Source organism: Talpa europaea (genome assembly GCF_964194135.1).
Source record: "Talpa europaea genome assembly, chromosome: 6".
In the NCBI taxonomy this organism is placed as follows: domain Eukaryota; kingdom Metazoa; phylum Chordata; class Mammalia; order Eulipotyphla; family Talpidae; genus Talpa; species Talpa europaea.
This window is the reverse complement of record NC_140072.1, coordinates 19135440-19160058: the sequence shown is the minus strand read 5'-3', so window position 1 is coordinate 19160058 and position 24619 is coordinate 19135440.

Below are 24619 nucleotides of genomic sequence, written 5' to 3'. Positions count from 1 at the left end.
ACAGTTTTAAAAATGTAAAAACACTAAGTATTGATGATGACATAATGAAACTAATGTCCTATGTAGGTGGCCTTTAAGATGTTTTTGTGTCTTTCAGGCAGACACGCAGGAGTGGAATTGCTGGTTCATATGGCAGGACCATCTTTAGTCCTTTGAGCAACCTCCCCACTGATTTCCAAGAGAATGAGCCAGTCTGTATTCCCAGCAACAGTGTGAGAGCATTTCTTTTTCTCCACACCCTGACCAGCACTTGTTTTTTGTTTTTGTTTTTCAATATGGGCCATTCTCATAGGTGTGAGGCGGTATCTCACTGTGCTTTTGGTTTGCATTTCCCTGATGATAAGTGATGTTGAACATTTTTCATATGCCTATTTGCCATGTGTATATCTGCTCTGGAGAAGTACCAATTTAGCTCATCTGTCCATTTTTTAATTGTTTTTTTGTTGTTGTTGTTATTGTTCAGTTGTATTAGCTCTTTGCAGATCTTCAATATCAGTCCCTTGTCAGATGTATGATGTGCAAATATTCTCTCTCATTCAGTGGGGTGTCTCTTCGTTTTTGTTACTGTTTTTTTCGCTGTGCAGAAGCTTTTCAATTTGATGTAGTCTCAGTTGTTTATATTCTCCTTTGTTTTCCTGGCTGCTGGGGATGAATCCACAGAGATATTTCTAAAGCTCATGTCATGGAGTGTTTTACCTATGTTTTCCTCTATTTTATAGTTTCAGGCCCTACATACAAGTCTTTTATCCATTGAGTTGATTTTTGTGTATGGTGTGAGATAGCGGTCTAGTTTCATTCTATTTTTGAATTTCCTACAACTCCCCAAAGTTTACAGAGTTTACGTGTGGTAGTCCAATTTTCCCAACACTAGTTATTAAAGAGGCTTTCCTTGTTCCAGTATATATTCTTTGTCATAGATTAGTTGACCATAAATGTGTGGTTTTACTTCTGGGCTCTCAGTTCTGTGCCAATGGTCTGTGTGTCTGTTTTTGTTCCAGCACTTCAGAGTCAAAGAGCTAATTTCCTTTACTCCTTAAAAATAAAATTTACAAATGTATATAAAAAATATAGGATAATTGATACAAAGTATGAGTATAGAGAAAAGGGAATGTAAATAATTCTTGAATTAGGAAAAGATGTTAAAACTCTTTCATAATGAGTATTGCAAATTCAGTGAGATAACAAGGATCACCCTTCAGAATGACAGTGTCCAAAGTGCTTAACAGTGGGTGTGTGGGGAAGCTGGCACTGGAAACCCTGGTCATGAAGTATTCACTGCCAGAACTTCTGTGCAGAGCAACGTGGGTATAACCACCAAACTTTCAAATACACATTCTGCCTCTACTAGAAGTTTATCCTACTGATATACACTCACCTTTGGATAAAATTATACAGATTCAGGAATTTTCAGTGCCACATTTTTAATAACACAACTTTGTAGAACCACTTATAGAGACATCAATGGCAGACTTTAAATAACTTTAGGCAAATGTGCAGTCTCTAAAAAGAACTTGTGTGCTGATACAGTGACCGCAACACATACTGATAAGTTAAACATAGAATTGTGTGAATATGCCATCTCTTGTGTCAAAAACGACAGCATGTGCTCTATGCATAAGGCAGCATATATCTTATCAGTGGTTGCAAAAATACACATTAACAATGATATTCTCTAGATGGTGAGATTGCAAATGGCTTTTATTTTCTTACCAAACTTTTTCTACATTTTGTAACATAACCATATAAGACAGTCAAAGTGAAAGAAAAAACTTTCAAAATATACATGCATATTAAAAAATATTAATGGCAAACATTATGTTCAACAACGATTAAGAATATAGGGGGAGGGCCTCCCCAGTGGCGCAAGGGGTTGAGGCACAATCTATGAGGCTGTCCACAGCCACTGCAGCACAAGTTTGATCCCTGGCCAGGGAGAAACCCTCATGGTACAGCAGACCTCTCCTGGCTCACCCACTGCTCCCCTCAGCAGTATACTTCAGTCAATTTGCCTATTCTGTCCCCGCACTGTGTCTCTGGTGATCCTCTCACCCTCCTCTGCCCCCACCTCTGGCCTGTAGCCCAGCTCTTGTATGCATAAATGGATAAATCTTTAAAAAAAATATAGGGGCAAAGTCTGATTTTTTAAAAGATTTTCATAGCTGAGTATTTGCATTTTTTGTTTGTTGTTATTGAAGTAATATTGCATTACAGCATTACGTAAGTTTTGGATGTTCATTGTTGAGAACCAGCAAGTATATATAGTATATTAAAGTCCAAATCTATCCTTCACTACACAGCATTTTCTTCATGAAAAACAAGCATTATATTGATTTTCACATATGTCACATAAAATTGATAAGGAGAGAAAGATGAAATAAAAGGTATAATCAATCTTTGCAACAGTTTGCTTTTCTATTAAGTGTCTTTCCAAAAGTAATTACTAAAAAAGTGAAACCTAAACCTAAAGAACAACAAACAAATCAACACAATTCTTCACATCTTCCTAAGTTAAAGTACGTTAGACTAGGCAAGTGATTGTCTCTTACTTTGGGAGCAGTGCAACATGAGATAAATGTGTTTCACAATATGGGGAAGGTCCATGTCAAAAGCAAAAAAACTTTACCCACTGATTTCAATCAATCTACCAGCAATGTGAACGACTTATTAGCCAACTGTAAAATAAAGAGATACACTACTCTGCAGATTTATAAAGTTAATGAAATATGTATTATACTATAGAAACACCTCCTAATTTGGAATCAGTAATTTTAAGTGTGGTAGTCTGAATGTTTGTGCTTCCCCAAAATTCCTATGTTGAAATTGTGATCCCCAATGTGATGGTCTTCGAAAGTGTGGTATCTGCGAGATAATAAGGTCATGAGTCTGAGGCACTCGTAAATGGAATCAGTATTTATTAAAAAAAAAAAAAAAAAAAAAGCTCTCTCACTCCCTCCTTTGGCCATATGAGGTTATAAGACATCTGGGACACACAAGAGGCTCTTCACCCAACCATCCTGGCACCGGGATCTTGCACTTTCAGCCTGCAAAACAGTGAGCAATAAATAATTGTTAATAAGTCACTGTCTGTGGTATTTTGTTTAGCGATCCCAATGGAATGAAACAGTAAGTTAATCTTTCTCTTTAAGATCCCATCTGCCATTGTAAGGCTTACTTATGTGGGTGGGTTCAGGAAGGAACATAGTAGAGTAAGTTTGGGGACTTATTGATTTTACTGATGCATGAAGAGAAGGGGGAGGTTATGAGAAGGCACAGAGTATAAGACACATGGAGTATGGCAGTGAGGGGCGGCGCTAGAGAATCTGAAGGGAATTGGGCCTCCGTGGTGGTGCAGGCAGTTGAGCGCCGCAGTGTGAAGCTGTCCACATGCCTGCAGCACAGGTTCAATCCCCGCCAGCCGGCGAGAATTCCACACAGTGAAGCAGACATTCCTGTCTCTCCTGCTGCTCCCCTCAGCAGTGTATTTCATCAGTCTGCCTGTTCTGTTCCCCACTCTGTCTCCGGTGAATCCTCTCACCCTCCCACACCTCTGGCCTGTACCCCAGTTCTTGTATAAAAATAAATAAATCTTAAAAAAAAGAAAAATTTTAAAATATATATTAAAAAAAAAATCTAAAGGGAATTGGAGACAAGAGTGTAGGGGTTATTCCAAACCATGTTTGGGGCCAAGCAATCTCCTGATTGCTTCCCAGGAGAACCCCAGCCCACACGCATGCTGAGAAACACTGGCAGGTGGATCAAGGGCTCAGATTTTGTCAAGCAGGTAGAAGGCCAGGAAGATAGGGAATGTTATACCTTACCCCAATCAATCAGAGTTTCCAAGGTGAGGTCTAGCAACCTGTGTATTTTTTTAAACTTCCTACCCGACTGCATCATGAGGGCTATAACCCACTGTTTGGGAGTGACTTCGCTATTATACCTTACTCTGAATTATTCCTGTATTGTACATCTCATTCTGTTCTAATTATGATGCTGCTATATTTCAAACCAATTCATTGTTTTGACAACCTAAAGCATGGAAAATCCATCTCAGATTTTCACTGGTCAACACTGTATAAACAGTTGCTAAGGAATAAAATCATTATTATCAAAAGACAAATTTCAGTAATATATCACTTGATTAAACCATCACAAAAGAAAGTGATTAATCAATATTTATAGGCCTTTTTCTGTTAACTACGATTTTTTTGGTACTATGGGACAATCAGCATACAATTTTATTCTGAATCACTGAGGAAATCGAATGACAGAATCTCCTAAATGGAAGAGACCTTTCCAGTCACTTAGTTCTACATCCTCTATGATACCTAAATCTCTACTACAGCACCTCTGACAGGTGATTTTCTAGTCTAGCAGAGCCAGAATAAAGGAATTTGTTAGCAGGTATAGTAAGAAGAAAATATAAACCTGCAAAAGAAAAATAAAATTATAAACACATGAAAGCAATCTCAGTTACTCAGAAAATTTCAAGGCTGGAAATGTGCTTGTTTTTTCCTGTTAATTTGACACATGAATGGGGTTGGCCTGCCCATAAAGATAACATCCAAAGCACTGGACTATCTCCATGGGGCAGGGCTTCCTTGAAAATACTGCCCTCAAATACATACAGAAATAGCACAATTACTACAAAATCCACAGATTGCAAACAGTTCTAAAGTTGGCAGCACAGAGATAATAAGCCACATTCTTACTGTACTACATATCTCTTTGACAAAGAGAGACAGATGGGCTAGAGGAGGGTCAAAAATGGCCATGACAATAATTTAGTAGATTAAAATAAGCCTGACTCTTTGGCAGCAGTGGGGTAGCCCTGGCCCTCCTGGATAGACCTACAATTCAGGCCAGAATAAAGCAAGTGAACATGTACTTCCTCACTGCCTTAGGAAGAAATACTATCAGTAGCTACTGAATTATGTTTCCTAATCCAAATATCAAAAGAGTTCAATCACATCCAGAGCAGACACTGTCATTTGTACAACCTGCCACTTATATGCCATTTTTTTAATTAAAGATTGTTTTTTATTTATTTATGCATACAAGAGCTGGAGTGCAGGCCACAGGTGTGGGGAGTGAGAGGATTCACCTGAGACAGAGTGGGGAACAGAACAGGCAGATTGACTGAAATACACTGCTGAGGGGAGCAGCAGGTGCGACAGGAGAGGTCTGCTGCACCATGTGAGTCACCACCCTGGCTGAGGATTGAACTTGTGCTGCAGTGGCTGCCGATAGCATCATAGTGCTGCATCTTAACCCCTTGTGCCACCGGGAAGGCCCCTACATGCCATTTCTAACAGTCCAGGAAAAAAGCACAAAGAGGAAAACATGCCTAAGGGCAGGTTTTCATATTTAATTCTTATTGCTTAAAGCTGACTGTATTCATGTGGCCTTTATCCTTTCTCCACTAAAAGTCTACTCTTTGGGCAAGTTACTTCATCTCTCTCTGCTTTAGGTTTCTTATCGGAAACAATGATCTTCCTGAAACAGGTTTTGCAGTGTTCCTTCCATTTGGTTAAAATTTTAAATGGGTCCACACTGACAGCAGAACAGAGTTCAAATTTCTCCTTCACTCAGTTTACTCTTCTACCCAGGCCTACTCGCCATCCCCTGACAATTTCTTACACTCCAAACATTCATACCTTTGCTCATGTCCCTTTGCCATCTGAACTCCAGTCCCCTCTTCGTGCATATTTTATCCCTGCCTATTGAAGTTGTGTGTGTTCTTAAATATGTCTGAACTCATTGTTCATGGCATTCACCAGAACCTTAATGTGAGCTGCCTAGAATATGGTCAGAGGTCTTTGCCAGTGATTCTATTTTCCCAATGAGATGTTTATTCTTTGAGTTAAGGCACCTTCTTTTGGGACTAGGGTTGAAAAATAAAAGCTGTGCAGTTAAATTTGAATTTCAGATAAGTAATGAGTAAATTTTGAGTATAAGTGTGCCACATGCAATCTTTCAAGTTCATCCAAGGTAGAGGAAATAAGCTACACTTGTGCTACTTAACACCCACACAGTTTGTATGCAATCTAGAAAAATTTTCCGTGCAACATTTGAAACATACACTAATAAAACTATTGTTTGTATGAAATTCAAATTAACTGGGCAGGTGTCCTGTGCTTTGATTTACTAAATCCAGCAACTCTGGACTACTGGAATCATTTTAAATGCCCAGAACAAGATACAAACAATAGTATATGCTGATTAGTGGAGCTGCTGTAATTTAATGAAGACAAACTTGAGGAAGACAATCACAAAACAAAACATTTCAAGCACTTTGTCCTTGATTCCTCCTTGATTTAAGAGACCAACTCTTTTTTTTTTTAAATTTTTTTTTTTTTATAGAGGCATGTTTTATTTATTTATTTATTTGTTTGTTTTGTTTATACAAGCACTGGGTACAGTCAGAAGCGCGGGAGGGTGAGAGAATTCACCAGAGCCAGAGCGGGGAGCAGAGCAGGCAGAAGGACCGAAGTACACTGCTGAGGGGAGCAGCGGGTGGCAGGAGAGGTCTGCGCGCCATGTGGGACCCTCCTCCGGTGGCTGGGGAGCAGCTGGGGATCGAACTGGTGCCGCAGAGGCCGTGGGCAGCTTCGCAACCCAGCGCTCAAACGCTGCGCCACCAGGGAGGCCCAAGAGACCAACTCTTGTTCCACCTGACCTCTCCTCTAGGTTAGCAAGATAACCATGAATCGGACACACTCTGGGTTAATTTCAAACACTGGCGTGGGGCAGGGAAGATGGAAACCCTGGTATAATTCTGAAGCTCAGGTGGATAAGTTCCTGGCCTTAGGCAAGGTACAATCCATAAGAGGCCACCCAAGGGTCAAGTGTAGATCAGACGGGAAAAGTCTGTGGCAGGAAGATGCATGTGAGTGAGAGAATCTCACAGAGCAGCTGCAGCCGAACCAGCAATAAGGAGTGAGTGTCCAAGTACTGAGCCCCTCTGGACAAAATCTCTCTCAGTTCACTAAAATCAATCGCTTATGTACTGATCAAGACTTTTCTGTGTCTTTTTTATATATTCTTTGTTAGCTTTCTTCTGAGAAAGTGAAGGGGCTGCATCCTTCCAAATTCTTATGGGGAATTTCCAAATGTCCCATCAGAGACAATGGTGGGGAAAGAGATCTACGATCCCATATTCTCTAAAGTGATGTTGTACTGTTAAACAGGCAAACATTCCCATTCAGCAGACACAGAGAGCCAGACACAGTCAGAAGATCTGAGATAAGTTGTGGGGAGACGGTTAGAGGTCACGAAGTGAAGCAACAAAGGGAGGAGATAGCCAAACAAGTGCATTTTAGACCAGTGTTGAGGGTGTTACCTTTTCTGTAAGAGTCCTGAAATCCCCTCCAAAGCTCACTATGGTCATTTCATCCTTAGTGATGCACTGACTACCTTCCTCATGGGATGCTTTCTCTCAGCTTTCACCAGGTACACCATAACCTTTGACAAAGAGTCACACAATGTCACTGTCTCACTGACTGACCCTACAAGTTGTTAATGCACATGCACTGGACAGTCCTAGACACTGAAGCCAGAAAGATCTATATTCAAAGCCCAGCTCAGTCACTTCCATCACGTTCCAAGATTAAGGTAACTTAACCTCTCTGCACTGGAGCTTCAAAAGCAACAACAAAAAGAAGTTACAAAACGTTTTTTGTAGGGGTTGTGCCCACTGAATGAAATAACATTAACACGTTAAAATATAATACAAACTGAATAAATGTTGGTTAATCCTCCATGCACTACAAAAACTTATTGTGATAGGAAGAGTCCATCTCTAACTTGAAAAGACTCTAAATATGGGCAATTATTAAGTGTTGATAACCTTACAAAAATAATTTCCAAAAAAAAAGTGGATGTGAAGGAAGAGTTGTGAAAACTAAGGTGCATGTATAAATTAGCAAACCCAGATGACAGCAAGGTAAAGTATTAATAGAACTGACAGACACACCCACAGGGTTCTTTCTCATTTTGCCTCAAAGACTTGTGTGAAACTGAAATGACTAGTGTGGTGTTGAGGAATTGGTGTTAAATCCTTATACCTTAATAAAGATCTGGGAGAAAGTCTGATCAGCAAGTTAATGAGATTTTCTTGATGTTACTAACTGAGAGATGTTGTAAGTATCAGTGAGCAAAGATAAAATAATACAAAGACATAAAATAAGCTTGGAAACACAGACAAGATATAGGAGTATAAAACTCAACATGAAAAATGCTTACTCATTGAACTGAGAAGCTTGCCGTGCTCAAGGGACTAGAGGAAATCGGGAACTAATAATGATAAAAGACACCAAGGGGCAAACAAGAATAGCAAATTAGAAAGAGCTTTATATTATGGAGGATAGCCAGGGAAAAAGAACAAATAGCAGTGTTTAGGTGCATGTACAAAATTCTACTATTCCATGAAGGGGGGGGGGAAATTACATGAATCTACTGAGATAGCTCTGAACATGATGCATCAAGTTTGGTGATTCAGAAGGTCACAAAGTTAGGGCGAAAGTGAAAGGGAATGGGTGACAAGGAATAAAAATGTTATAATAAATGAAATGATAATTTCCAGGGAGAGAAAGAAGGGCAGCTGAGTGGTTCATATAAAATGGGAAGCACATGGAATTAATCCATAAATGTGTGGAAACAATGTATAATGGGGGATGACATTTTGTCTGAACAGAAATTAAGAAAGAGAGGGAATTTAGGAAAGAGAAATGAAGTGTAATAATCTGGTAAATCCATGTGGAGTGAAGCCATGAATTTCATGTTGCCCAGAGAGCAAGAGCTAGTCCATGTCTCCATGCTTTAAACCAGCTGGAGTCCTTTAGTCTGATGGGAGAGAGTGTCCTTTCTCCTACGATATGGCCTTGCTGTTGTAACGGACCAAGTGATTTACAGGACTCTTCCTAAGGAAAAGTTTATGATGGCAAGAAGCATATGTCCTACTCTCAGAGGGCACCTCTCTCAAATAAGAATGAAACAGAAATCTTGGCTCCCTAACATTATTATATGTCCCAAGACCCAGTTTCAGCAGCAACCAAAATCCCAAGGCAAATTCAGCTTAATGTGTGACACTTCCATTAGCAAAAAGGACAAGTGGTTTCAACACATTTCTTCTACTTAGAAAGTTTCTGACAAAGGTCAAATGATGTAGGAGAGTCAGTAATGTGTTCCAGGACTCTAGAATAAGAAAGAGTTATGGTACTGAAAAATGAATTAAGTGCTAACTATTTTAATGTCAAAAGTGACAGAATTATAAAAGTTATATCTGGAAGTCTTGGAATATAGGAATAAAAGTGTAAGGATTGCAGTTGGTTGGATAAAGGGAGACAGTAGGTTTCTGTGGTTAGACAGGGCAGACTAAGGCAAAGAAAATGCAATAAATATGTGAAGAAAGAAAAGGGGGGTGGGGGCGGTGAAGGAAGCAGTAACTGAAGGAGGGGAAGGCCCAAAGACTCATACCAGGATTTTCTCTATGCCATTAACTGAGAGTTCCCAAACCCAGCAATGAGTGGGATCCAGGAACCTGCTGGAGATCTGATGCAGTGACACTTAAAGTATATGCAACAGGACAGGACATTGTAAGGAGCTACAGGTATCCCCATAGGGAAGCAGACACAATAATTTTGTGGTAAAATTACATACCCTCTGTTAAATAACTATTGCCATTTTGAGAAATACCTCAACTTGTTGAATCCTGGTAGTGACTGAAGGTCTTTTAATGGAAAACCAGGAATCCCATTAGCCCATTATTCAGTGGATGTTATATTTATGAAATCAGGTTTGAGCACGTCCTACAGGCGTAAGCAGGTGGTTCACCTTCCTGGTAAGGCCACCCCTAATGTCTCAATCCTAAAGTATGTGTAAGTAGCTGTCCTTCAAGCTATTTTCAAAGCCATAGAGAAGTTCTCTATGACCCTCAGACTAAGAATATTTTAAATCTGACTTACAGATCCTTCAGTCCAATTTGTTGCACCAGAGGGGGACTGCTGCAGTGAGTAGATCTTTGAGCAGTTTTTCCTATAGGTTACTTGGTCTAGAAGCAGAGAAGACCTAGAATTTATAGCAATCTGTCATCAGTAGTTAATGGTTCATTTATTGTCCAGAACTTGGAAGGACCAAGTTCCTTGGAGGTTCAAGAAAAAAAGATTTGGGAAAGAGCAAGCTATGAACATGACATATTGGAATAGACCCATAGTGCAAATATGTTTTTGACATATGATTGATGACAAAAAGTCCCCCACAGAAAAGTAGAGATATTCTATAAATAAATTATTTGTTAGCACATGTCACCCCATCTTCACTGAATCGTGAACAAGGTAGCCAAGAGAAGGGGGCAAGAATGGAAATTACACATGGGTTTAATAACATGGAGTCCCTGGAGACTCTAGGCTGGGGAGGAGAGAGCAGGGAAAGCAGCTTGTGAAATAAGACTATGACAGCTATTGTTATAATATTAAGGGTATTGGTATTTAGCTAAGAGAAGTGGGAAGAAGCCATGGCAGTATTTGCTCTAAGTGCAAAATGTTTTAGAGAGCAACAATAAATATTTGGAGGACAGGTAGGAGGTTTCAGTAGCCCAAAGTGGTAATGAAGCCTGGACTCAGGTACACTAGTAAATAGATGAATAAGAGGATAGACTGGAAAACTATTTGGAAGATAACATCATCAGGATTTTATCAGGTGATAAAGTGAAGAAGATAGGACAGATGCAGGAGTTCTTCACCAAGACAGAAAACACTGAAAGGGACCAAAAAGAAAGAGAATTCTCTTTTGGATAGAAACCACTGTAACGTCATCTGGTATACCCAACACCCAACCAACCACATCAAAAGATGAAAGTGACTTTATTTTCAGTTGTCAAAAAAGTAGAGTCAAGCTCTTTCCTCAAAAATATCTGCCAACTGCTCATTGATACCTAATTTAAAAAATAAATAAATAAAACATCAAATAACAAGTAACAACACCACACTCCACAGTTAGAAGTAAAGGGCATTGTTCTAAGACAAAGTCCTAGCTTCCTAGGACTGCTGCAATGAATTACCAGAAATCAGATGTCTTAAAGCAAGAAAAATGTATTCTCTCATAGTTCTGGAGGCTCAAGGTCTGAGAGGAGATTCCTCCCTGCCTCTTCCAGGTTCCACTGGCTACCAATCTTCCTTGATTATGGTCCCCAAACTCCAATCCTGCTTCCTCTTCACAAGGCTTTCTTTTCTCTGTCTTTTTTTAATATTTATTTATTTATTTATTTAGTCTCTTACCAACACAATCTTTGGATTTCAGGCCCTCACTAAAACCAGAATGATCCCATCTTGAGATAGTTAATTTGATTACTACTGCAAAGACCCTATTCTGATAATGTCACATTCACAAGTGCAGGAGGTTAGGACTTACTTGCACATGTCTTTTGGGGGCCACTGTTGAACTTACCACAGGGGTAAATATAAACAGATTGCTTAAATACTCTTTGTTTAGGTGTTTAGATGACTTGCAGCTAAGACAGCATTTCCCAGAATGGGTCACGCAAATATAAGTTCTTAGGGAAGCCAAAATAAATTTTACCATGGTCAAATGAGTCTGGGAAATACTGAATGCATATACCCTTCAAGATTACTTACTTATATACATCAAAGTTACAAGAAAAATCCTGTAGTAATAATACCCATTCAACTTATCTAACCCTGAGTTTTCTTTTCTTTTTTTTAATATTTATTTATTTATTTATACAAGCACTGGGTACAGTCAGAAGTGGGGGAGGGTGACAGAATTCTCCAGAGCCAGAGGGGAGAGCAGAGCAGGCAGACTGACGAAGTACACTGCTGAGGGGAGCAGCGGGCAGCAGGAGAGGTCTGTTGCGCCATGTGGGACCCTCACCGGTGGCCAGGGATCAAATTGGCACTGCAGAGGTTGTGGGCAGCTTCACAACCCAGTGCTCAACCGCTGCGCCACCGGGGAGGCCCTCCAACCCTGAATTTTCCAAACATAATCTGACAAGTAACCTGTTCCTTTGGTTACGAAGCACCCGCTGACATCTGAAAAACTATGTTCAGGGAGCATATTAGTTATGTTGAGTTGAAATATAATTAATAATCAGTAAGGATAAATGATTTTAGTTTCCAGATCCTTTTCACTTTTGATAAGAAAGAAGAAGAAATGAAAGAAGGTCTTGAACATTGAGGGGATGGTTGGAACCACACTGGATTTGGCAGAGGGCATGTGTTGGATCATGCCAGCAGTTTGCCGAGGAGGTACAGACAGGAAGCTCAAAAGACAGTTTGCTCAAAGAATTCTTTGTTTACTTCAAGCTGTGAGGCTACAACACAAGCTGTGAAACATAAGTTTCTGGTTGATTGCTTAGATTTTTTTATTTTATTTGTTGGTGGGGTTTTTTTCCCCATTAAGTAAATGCATGTACAGCAACTTTGTGATTTATAGTTGGTTTTGTTTGCTATTTTCTCAAACATGATGATTTCCTTGTAAAAGGGCATGTTTCCCATGGCTTTTATTAATTGAAGTGCCACTGAAACTACATTTCTGTCATTCTGACTTCTCCCTGCAGTTGTTGCTCAGATCAGTAAGCTTTCTTCACCTAACTTCTAAATTACCAAACACATATATCAGAGTGATGCCTTGGTCAATGAGAATCCTGATTCTTCCTTTGAATACAAGCTGTATAACTTGATACATTCCTGCATTTGGCCAATGAAAGCAAGTAAGTCCCCGTTACCTGAAGATATGAACCCTCCCAGCGGTCAAGATCAGATTGAAGGCAAGATTCCAGAGAAAACACACATCTCTCATGCAGCAGGCATTCCACCAGAACCCGGCACCACCTGCAATGCTGTGACACTGCCTCCTCTGCTATTCTTTGGAGCAGAGAGAAACAACAAAGCTCTCCATCACTGACATCATTTCTTTGGCCACACCAAAGCCAGGGCCTCATCTTCTCATGTTGAGAAGAAAAAAATGTGTACTCTTGACTCCTTGTTTACTAAGATCTTGGTGACCAATAGGTGTGGGCAGCTGGCAGTAATGATGCCAGATGGCTGTCTGGGCCTCTGCACTATTCTTTACCCACCTCCAGATTTTAGTCAGAGCTACTGCACATAAAGATTCATGTCACAGCATGCTTAGAAACACTACCCAGAGCTTCCCAACACGCAAGTCCTTTAGGGAAACATAGATCATCTTATTTGATACAAAAACAAACATTTTATGGGCCATAAATTTATCTTGGTGTACATCAGCAGGGAGGAAAGCAGCAAATAAAATCTGTAATTCCATGAATGTGATTACTTAGACTCAGACTAATTTTTTGATACACTTTACTTAAAGTTTATTGAATGGAAAACATCAATAATTGCGCAGGTGAAACACACATTTGAGAAGCTTTATGCAGCTGAGATTCAGAAAGCACTGGTCTATCATATTTCAAGGCACCACCTCCAACTTTAAATCTGTAGATTTAAAGAACTCTAGTAGCAGACCAAAGAGCAGCAAGTCCTTTCTCCAAATTCTCCTTGACAGATGGATTCTGCCCTAAGTTCAATCTCTTGTCAATGAAAGAGAAATTCCAGGGGAGAGACTTTTCTATTACAGATGAGCTCCAATTGAAGGAGGACCAGCAGTGCTTTCTTTCTTAGGAAAAAATAAATAAAATGCTAAATTGCCTTAAAGCAGGATCTGAGGTTGACAAATATCAGGTCTTAAGGGAAAAGAGCAAAAGATTTCATTTCAGAAGTTGTAGCTTCAGAGAGCAACAATAACAATCCAATGATTCAAATCCAAAACTTATTTGTTCAGAACATTTCTGAGTAACTTAGAAAGATTATTTGCAGTGCCCTGTTGTCCATGAATAGAATAGTTCTTGCCCCTTGCTCTATACATCTCTACTTTTTTTTAAATCAACACCCCGCCCCTGCTTTGGATTTATGCTGTCAATGCACTTGTTCATGTGTTCCAAGAGAGCCAAAGTAATTGACTTCTTCATGGATTGTTCCACTAGGCCCTCTGGGTACCAGTCTCTCCCCAATTTTAGGTCTTTCCATGTCACTAAGAGGTGCTTTCAAAAAATATAAGTAACTTCAAAATTGTGTCACTGGAATTTTAGGGAACTTCTAATTCATTCCTTCACAAACTCATTTAGTGTTTAATGGAGTATCTATTCTGGGTCCTTCTCTGGATACTGGAAATAGAGGTGACAGATGAGTTTCTTGCTCCTTGCAAGGTCACATACTCTTGTGAAAAGGCTTGGAACAGACAATTAAGCTAGAGAGAAGAAGAAAGAAAAGGAAGGGGAGGGAAGAGATATATTCAATAGTCATAACACTATGCAGAGATGTCAAATAGAAAAAAATGAAAGGGAGTGATAAATTGCTGGTGTAGATGAATTGCCAAGGAGGGTGTCTCTAAAATCTAAATAACAATGGGGAGCTAGTCAGCTGTGATCTTGGTATGAAAGGATTCCAGGCAGAAAGAGTATCTCATACAAGATTGTAATTCCTAAAATGAAAATAAACACATAATTTAAAAAGAAAATATGCAGAGAGAGAAATGTACAAAGGTAGTTTCAATTTCTAATTACTATGAATTCAGTTATCAATTGGAAGTCCAGAATATTATTCTCATGACTGAGTGAAAAAAAATGGAAATGGGTGGGAAAATTCTGAAATGAGATTTTGAAACAAAAAATGAAGTATAAAAACTTTTTGAGGTTACTTGTTGAAAGTAACCTACTCTGGCCAACACAGTATCTTGAAAAGAATATCATAAGTTAGACATTTATATGCTCATTTCCCCACAATTTTGTCAAAGTTCAACTTCTAGGAAAAAACATTTTGGACTGACTACTAGCAAGATACAGAAATCATGGTTCATTACTAAAATCAAACCAGCAGAAATTCAGCCATGTATAAAACAAGCTGGACTTTTTTCATAGATGAGGACATCTGGTAAACTTGGAGTAGTATCTCATCAATCATCACAACTTCTAATAGATTACAAAAATCATATTTAAAGTTTCCAGTTTCATAAGCAGACAATCAGAGGCACTGAATAGCCAAGTAAAATGGCTGACTTACAATCACTGATTGAACCACATTCTTGAAGAAAACTCAGTCTTGTTTGATTCTACATACCCACACCTTTGCCCTAAACACAAACGAGAGTGAATTAACAAAATACTAATATACTTCTCCTTTTACTCTAAACAAAACTTTATTAAGGGGGTAAGAGGACTGTAAATTAGACCTATTCATTCTTTCAACATTCTGGTCAGTTAATATCTGTAACTCACCCAGTCAAGGATGAGGGAAGCTACAGCACAGGGAAGCCTGCACTAGAACTGGGGGTCCTGATCCATAAGAGCCTTTAGTCCCCTCAGGTTCCAATAAATGACTTTGGAACCAAGGTTCTGACCTAGGCACTTTGTTCCCAAGAGACAGAGTGGGGAACAGAACAGGCAGATGAACTGAAATACACTGCTGAGGGGAGCAGCGGGTGAGTCAGGAGAGGTCTGCTTTGCCATGTGGGTAGCTCCCTGGCCAGGGATCAAACTCATGCTGCAGGCCTGAGGATAGCTTCACAGGTTGCATCTTAACCCCTTGCACCACCAGGGTGGTGTTCACATTACATAGAAGAATATGAAAAAATAAATCAGATGGATAATTTCAGAACTAAAATTATCAATCAATTCTTAACATATAACTATGTAAATCTGGTTGTAGAAAACCATGTGGGGAAACCATGCAACATCCATTTGGGAAAATGGTTGTTTTAATAAGCCAACCATTGATTTGATATTAATAATGTAAAATGAAATGAAAGAAATAATGAATGAATGAATGAATGAACAAAAGAAATGTCAAGCTTAAAAGTAAGCTCTACAATAATAACTTTAACTAGTGATTTTTTCATTAGCATTACCTTAATTTAAAATCAGAACTTAAATGTATTCTTGTAACATTCTGTCATTCATCTTATTTAGTGTGCCAAACTGCCATGAGTATTTTGAATCATGGTTGTATAAATTATGAAATTAGTTATACTTTTCTACTATATTTTTATAAACTGGAATCTTGAATAGCTGTCTCTTTTGTCATCCAAGATATTACACTAAGTGAAAATAGGCATAGTCCTGCAAATTGTTCTTCATTTCTTTCACTAATGGAATCCTACACACATCCTTAAAGACTCCACTCAAATGTCGTCATTTCTATCTCATCATTATTATTTGGGGGACACAAATGCATAAAATAAACACATATAGACACACACATTAAAAAAAGTAAGATCTACACCTAAACTATGACTGATGGTGAACTTGGAGAACACAATGAAGGGACATGGGAGAAATTTAAAGCAAGAAAAGGTAACAACTTTGAAACTAGCTAAACCTAAGGTGTTAAGAGACTTAGGTTTTTTGGTTTTTTTTAGATTTATTTATTTATTTATACAAGCACTGGGTACAGTCAGAAGTGTGGGAGGGTGAGAGAATTCACCAGAGCCAGAGTGGGGAGCAGAGCAGGCAGAAGGACCGAACTACACTGCTGAGGGGAGCAGCGGGTAGCAGGAGAGGTCTGCGCGCCATGTGGGACCCTCCTCTGGGGCAGGGGAGCAGCCGGGGATCGAACCGACGTCGCAGAGGCTTTGGGCAGCTTCGCAACCCAGTGTTCAACCGCTGCACCCCTGGGGAGGCCCGACTTAGGTTTCTTAATGCTGAGAAAAGTCACATGTACACAATACACAGGTCCCAAAAGTCAAAAAAAGAAGACAAGTAAAAACCGCTGATTAGCCCTGAATTAAGGACCTCATGAATTCTGGAGGGACAGAAATCAGAATAGCAGGCTTTAGAGAGAGCAAGAAGGAGACTCAGAATTGCAGCTGACATCTGTCTCAAACAGATGTCTTCTTAAACATGTCCCACAGGAACAGTTGCTTTATTATTTATATTTTTTTTAAATAATAACTTGAGATCTCAATTTTGCTAAAAGGTGACAGAATTAATGCATATTTACTTAATATTTACTTAAGTCCCTTCCTTTCAGAAATTTACTAAAATGAATAACTACAACCAAAAGTAAAGCCAGAAATACATCACTCATGGTGAAACTAGAAAGTCATGACAACTTCGTAACAGAAACCATAATGACTATCTACGTGGGGAAACGCACACCAAGTCAAAAGCAGGATATACACCGCTAAGAAGGATGCATATTTCCTTTAAAAACTAATAAATAAGGGCCAGCCCGGTGGCACAGAGGTTGAGCCCTGGGCTGCGAAGCTGCCAGCAGCCTTTGCAGTGCTGGTTCTATCCCCAGTCACCGGGGCAAGGGTCTCACATGGCAGGCAGACCTCTCCTGCCATGCCCACTGCTCCCCTCAGCAGTGTACTTCATCAGTCTGCCTGTTCTGCTCCTTGCTCTGGCTCTGGTGAATTCTCTCACCCTCCATGCTTCTGACTGTACCCAGTGCTTGTATAAATAAATAAAATAAATCTTAAAAAAAAAACTAATAAATAAAAGAATCCTAAACCCCAAATCCTGTTTTTAAAAATAGGAACACAAATTGCAAGCAATCAATAACCCATTAACAATAACTCAATAGATATTTACTGAGCACCTTCTATATTCCTGGTAGTTGAGGCTACGTAATACTATTTTTTTTCTGATCCAGTCACCTACACATGAAATAATATGGAGATGAAAGGGACAAAAAACAGAAGTAAAAAAAATCAGCTTGTCTGAATAAGATGAACCCTACACAGTAAACAAAATGTCTTGACAGGAAGTCCTAGGGTGCCCCACTCACCCAGACATCTGGGTAATGAAACACTGACATAAAGTACAGACTGGGGGTTCTCCCTGGTGGCGCAGGGGTTAAGACGCAACCTATGAAGCTATCCACAGCCACTGCAGCTCGAGTTCGATCCACGGCCAGGGAGGTGACCCACATGGCGCAGCAGACCTCTCCTGTCTCGCCGACTGCTCCCCTCAGCAGTGTATTTCAGTTGATCTGCCTGTTCTGTTCCCTACTCTGTCTCTGGTGAGTCCTCTCACCGCCCCCCACACACCTCTGGCCTGTGCCCCAGCTCTTGTATGCATAAATAAATAAATCTTTTTTTAAAAAAAAAAGTACAGAATGTGAAAAAGCCAAAGAGAGCTAGTGCCCCAGGACAGAAGGTTCATTATATGTAATGGCAAAGAATGTGAAGAGTGTATACCTGAATTGAGACTCCTTTTTGTCCCTCTGTCACTCAAACAGACAGAGGACTAAACAGTTGAACCCTCTACTTCAGAGTTTAGTGTACAATTTTTTTGTTTGCAAATAGAGTGGGAGAATAATAATTTTGAAGGAAAAACAGCCCCATACCCCACTTCTTTAGTAAGAGGTTAAAGAGGGTTAAAGGGGGCACATATCAAATAGACCCCTGTGCAGAGCTGACACCAAAAAAAAAAAAAAGAAAAAAAAGAAACCCAGGAGGAAAAAAAGGAAAGGGAGGATGAAGGGAAACTTTAACTCTAATAAATAAAAGGAAGACGAAGAATATATATTAGAACAGTCATTCCAAGTTGTACTTCTTTATCGAAATCATTTCTATATAAATGTCTTCTCAAGACCTTGGCAATTCAAAGAAGACATGAATTTTGAAAAGCAAATATCAAGGGACAGACTTCTGACCAGTGAAGAAATAATAGAAGATAGCATGGGAAAATGAGAGTAATAAAAATATCATATAATTAAAAACATTAGTAGCAGTAAAAAGTAAGATCAGCACTAGTAAGAGCAGGGCCAATCATGGGGAGAACAGGCTTGAAGAAGAACATGGAATGCAAAGGAAAAATCTAAACATGGCTGGAGATGAAATGATAGATATAAAATAAAGATAATGGACATTCAGCAGCTGAATTGTAGTCTTGAAGAAAAAAGGCAGAGTAAATGGAATGGAAAAATATTAAGAGTGATAACAGAAAATGATTTTCTGAAATAAAACAAGATAGGAACCAGCAGATTGAAAGGACTTACACACACTGTAAAAACTATTAGCAAGTCATTGAAATAGAAACATAGTGAGACTATTGAATTTCAAAGAAAAGGCCTACAAGTAATTAAGCAGAAGAAACAGAGACTCTGCAAATGAAAACAATCAGTTTAAAGCCACGCTTTTCAGCAATATTAAATGCCAAGAAAAATGGAGTAATATGTACAGACTGAAGGGGAAATATGTTAATTTTGTTAAGTACAGTACTCGGATTTCCTGGTCCTTCTTATAATCAGTCTTTTTAATAACTACATGAGTTATTTTTCAAAAAGTACATTTTCAAAATACCCCTGCAACATTTTTAATGAAGATGGAGTTAAACACTAAAGGGAACCTCAATATAGTTTTTAATGAAAATGGCATAAAGCAAATTTTCTGACCACAAAAAAGTAAAATTAGAAACCCATAACAGAGTAAAACCCAGACACTTAAAATTTAGTAGGATAAATTCTTCTGTACAACTCTTAGCTCAAAGAGTGACTCCACATACAAAAGCAGAGGAATTAGACATAACAAGGGCAACTCTTGAAAGCTAAGGGGGAAACGAACACTACAACACAAGGAAAATCTATGATCTGAAACACATTTCCAAAAAAAAAAAAAAAAAGAATAAAACTTCACCCTTACACTTGTGTTGGAAAAAAAAAAACAAAATATACAGAAGAATAGCATGAAAATTAACAAAATGAATAGCTAAATGCAGTAAAAATAAATAATTTTTTAACATTATGTTGTGGAAAAGAAGCCATTTTCCTACTAAAATGTCCACTTATGAGAAGTTCAAGAAGAGTCCATTTAATTTATGGCAATAGAAATCAGCTGAATACTTACCTCTTAGGAGAGGGAGCTGTAGAGCGGTATCCACAGGGAATAGATAGAAGAATTTTCTAGGAGTATTGAAAACTTCTGTAACTTGAACTGAGTAATGTTTATAAGGGTGTACATAAAGATAAAAGTTCATTAAATTAAGATGTGTGCATGTTACACTGGTAAATAATAACACAACTGAAGAAAAATAAGTTTAACTTAAAATATAGTAATTAATGAACTAAAAAGGCAGAACTCAGTTATAAATATAAAGGTTAATGTTATACAAGCAGGGCAGATAAATTAGGTAAACCACTACACTACTGAAGATTTTTTAAAAAGGGAAAAAAACACAAATACACAAATTTAAGAATGAGAAGAAAATATTCATTGATATAAGAAAAACTGAAAGAGTTTAAAAATAATAGACAGTGCATTTTGTTTCTAAAAATATTGAAATCTCCTGCCCCATCAAAAAAAATTCAGAAAACCTAAACAAAAATATGGAAGAAATTGGGCCTCCCCTGGTGGCGCAGCAGTTGAGCGCTGGGCTGTGAATCTGCCTGCAACCTCAGCAGTGCCAGTTCGATCCCCAGCCACCTGCGAGGTTCCCACATAGAGCGCAGACCTCTCCTGCTGCCCGTTGCTCCCCTCAGCAGTGTATTTCTCATCAGTCTGCCTGTTCTACTCCCCGCTCTGGCTGTGGTGAATTCTCTCACCCTCCTGCGCTTCTGCCTGTACCCGGTGCTTGTATAAATAAATAAATAAATCTTTAAAAAAAAAAAAAGGAAGAAATTATAAAGTTTTCAAGGAGTTCATTCTCACAAAAGCATTGGAGTTAATTCTCACAAAAGCATTGATATCAGGCAGTGTCATAAATCTTAAAGCTTTAAAGCTAGAATAATTATTGTGCTATTTACCCTGTTTCTGAGTAAAAATGATAGATAGGCGTCAGATCACAGAGTCTGCATTCCCACTTAGAAAATAAAAAACAAAAAAGATGTATTGAAGACGAATAAACATTCACACATTAACACACACAAACAAGTGAAATAATCTAGAGTCTAAGTGTCTGCATAAGTGTCTGGAAGTAGCAAAGATTCTGGTCTGGTGTGGCGTGACTTTCAACTCAAATTGTAGGAAGTACAAGGATAAACTGACATAAGATATACTGAGAATTGTCACTAATAACCCCAACCCACAGAGAGGCAAACTGTGTAACTGTGAAGATGTTCTTCAGAAAGACTTGGACAAACCAGTTTTGAAGGAAGGAAAGCTCTCAGAGTTCTCCACATGAGCGGGGAGGATTGGCCAGTGCATCTCTACAGACCAGGAGAAAAGGCAAGAGGGGGCCTCCCCGGTGGAGCAGCAGGTTGAGCACCACGCTGCGAAGCTGTCCTCATAATCTGCAGTGCGGTTTCCATTCCCAGCCAGCCAGGGAGCTACCCACATGGCGCAGCAGACCTCTCCTGCCTCGCCCACAGCTCCCTTCAGCAGTGTTTTCAGGCTGTCTGCCTGTTCTGCTCCCCGCTCTGTCTCTGGTGAATCCTTTCACCCTCCCACGCCTCTAATCTGTACCCCAGTTTTTGTATAAATAAATAAAAAATCTTTAAAAAAAAAATGAAAAGGCAAGAGGAGAGGTGCATCCATTAGTTCTGTTAGGACCAAGTTCTTGCCAGCAAGGATTAAAGACTTACAGGCTGGAAAACAAAAGAAAAAATTAACAAAATAAGGTCCTCTGAGAAAAGGGAAGCCAAAAGATAGAACGAACATTGAGAGGCCCAGTCAAGGTCTCCCACTCATACCTCACCAAAAGGAAGAAAACCAATCTACAATGAACCATCTCTGAAGCTGGCAGATTTAGCAAATAAAATGACAGGACTCCAGTTACACTTAGATACATTTATCTAAAATTCCAATTTCACTGGGAGTCCTCTATTCTAACAGGACCAGAATCAGAGAGGTGCACTTATGGTATACTCATGGTGACCAAGAAGACTGGGAACAGAATTGCTGGAAAGATGGATGATGAAAATGAAGGGAATCCAGGAGCTCTTCCTCCCTGACCGGAAATTCAGGTCATCATTGAAAAGTAACAATAAAATTAAATAAATAAAATAAAAAGAGGCTGACTTTAGACTTCACTGGAGCATCCGTGGTCAGCAGAAATATTAATATATGCAAAGTTCCAAGGGAATGTGAAGAATCAAAATCCTATTCAGCCAATGGATTGATTAATTATATAACGTTCTCAACATAAAAGAATTCAGGAAGTATAGTATCCACAAGACTTTCTTGCAAATATCCCTGAACACTGGAAACAAGGCAACTAAGGTTAATAAAGAAAGCTTGTTAAAGGATCAATGGTAAGTACTAAAGATATTAAATTATGGTAATAATACTAAAACAAACTTGAAATCATAAGAACAGGAAGAAAGAAAAATAAATAAGACAACACTAAACTAATAAAGAAATAATAAAGTTAAGTAAAGAATTATTAAAATACTATCAATCAGTATTATCTGAAAGTTAAAGGTAAGTAAAAGGTAGGCAAAAATGAATACAATAAACCAAACCTTCCATTTTTATGGAGTTATTTTCCTTAAACAATAGAGGCATCTTTCAGAAATTAAAATTCTATAATAAAAAATTGTCATTGTTTCTGAAATGTCTCCAGTATTAGTAGTTTCAATTATTTGTTTTTATTATGTTAAAATGAAGTGAAATTTCTTTGTTACTATTTATCTAAAATAAATACTAATAAAATTTAATAAATGAAAACAATTTCATATGATCTCAAGTCTGCAAGATTAATTCCATCTAAAATTCTATTTATCCAACATAAAAATATTAATTGAGCACCTATTATGTTGTGAGCTTTCTGGTCCTTGTACACACGTATACATATAAAAACACATACATCAAGAGACAATCTGGTATTATGTCCATCTAATATTAACAATAACTACCTTTGAATAATTGAATTTGGAGTAAATCTCCATTTTGTTTGGTTTTTACTTGAATTATTTATAAGAAATAGGACATATTTTTATAAAAACAAAATTATCACAGAACATGGACAAAGTTGAAAATGACAGTTAATTTTAAAAAACCAGCATGACACATATCAAAGACTGACAAAATAACTAAAATGGAGTAGAATTTCATTTGTGAATATTTTTTAAAAATTCCAAATAAAGTACAGTTAGAAATAACAATGAAAGAATAATATATCACAATCAAAACAGTTCATTCCAAGAATGACAAAATAGTGAATACATATTAATATACCCATCATGGTAATTTTTTTAAAAGATTTATTTATTTATACAAGAACTGGGGTACAGGTCAGATGCGCAGGAGGGTGAGAGGATTCACCAAAGACAGAGTGGGGAACAGAACAGGCAGACTGACTGAAATACACTGCTGAGGGGAGCGGCGGGCGAGACAGGAGAGGTCTGCTCTCCATGTGGGTATCTCCATGGCTGGCAGAGATTGAACCGGCACTGCAGAGGCTACAGGCAGCTACACAGCGCTGCGCTCAACTGCCTGCACCACCAGGAAGGCCCATGGTAATTTTTAAAAAGAAAAAATAAAAATCATCCTGTTAGGTACTAAACCAAATTTATAAAATGCATAATTCATTCCAAATATTAAAAAATAATAAGCCACTAAGATACATAATTTCAAATTAATAAAGCTAGAGGGAAATCAGAACACTAAGATGTTCCAGAAGTCAAGTGAAGAAACTACTCAGGAAAAAAGGGATGCATTCTGTTGAATGTTGCTGAGAGTGATGGGAAATAAAAAGTGAGAAAGAACCATTGGAGTTGAGGATATGGAAATCACCGGGTATCCTGACAATAGCTCTTTTCTTGTGATATTAATGGGGATGAAATTTTGATTAAAGTATTCAAACATGATTGCAAGAATTAAAAATGTTGATAGAGTAAGCATGGACAATCTTTGTGAAGACCCTACTGTGAAAAGAAAGAGTAACATGAGATCATTGCTAAAAGTGGGTGTGTGGGGTGAAGGAAGTTTTGCTTGCTGCTTTAAGATAGGGTATATTCTAACATGTACGGTGATTCCACAGAAAGGAGAAAAAGTCCTTCAGACTATCCCCCTTTACTGTTTTATTTTACTTCCTTACATTAGCATGTAAGGAACACATCTTACACATCGCCTACTTAGCTTTCTTGCTTATTCTCTATCTACTTCAGCAGCCCCTAAGACCCACAAAGGATATTGCTACATTCGCAGCAACTAAAAAATGCTTAGCACATAGCAGTTGATCAACAAATACTTGTCAAGTGAAAGACAAAGTAAAGGAAAGAGCAAGTTCTTAGTCAAGAAAGCTGCTGCAACTTGCCTAAGTCATCAGAGAGGGAGCCATCGCCCTGCAGTATGAATAACAGTTCTCTAGTTGTAAGTAACCAAAACTGACTCTGATATCTTAGCTGTAGAAGGAAAGCTGATCCACTTAAACCAGGATTACAGGAAGAAGAGAGAGCAAGAGCAAGAGAGAGAAAGAGAGAGAGAGATTCAAGTCCTGTTTATTTTTAGAAGGTATAGTAAATGAAATTATCCCACTGGACCTGAGAAAACTTATGCCAATAGAGTTGCTGGCAAAAGAATGATCTATGCTTCTTGCCTCTGCAGCAGAATATTGGGTCAGAGCAATCAAGGAACCTGTTTAACTTGGATAGTTTTATAACAAGCTGTGTACCAAAGTCTTCTCAAATGTAAGAGCATTTAAAAG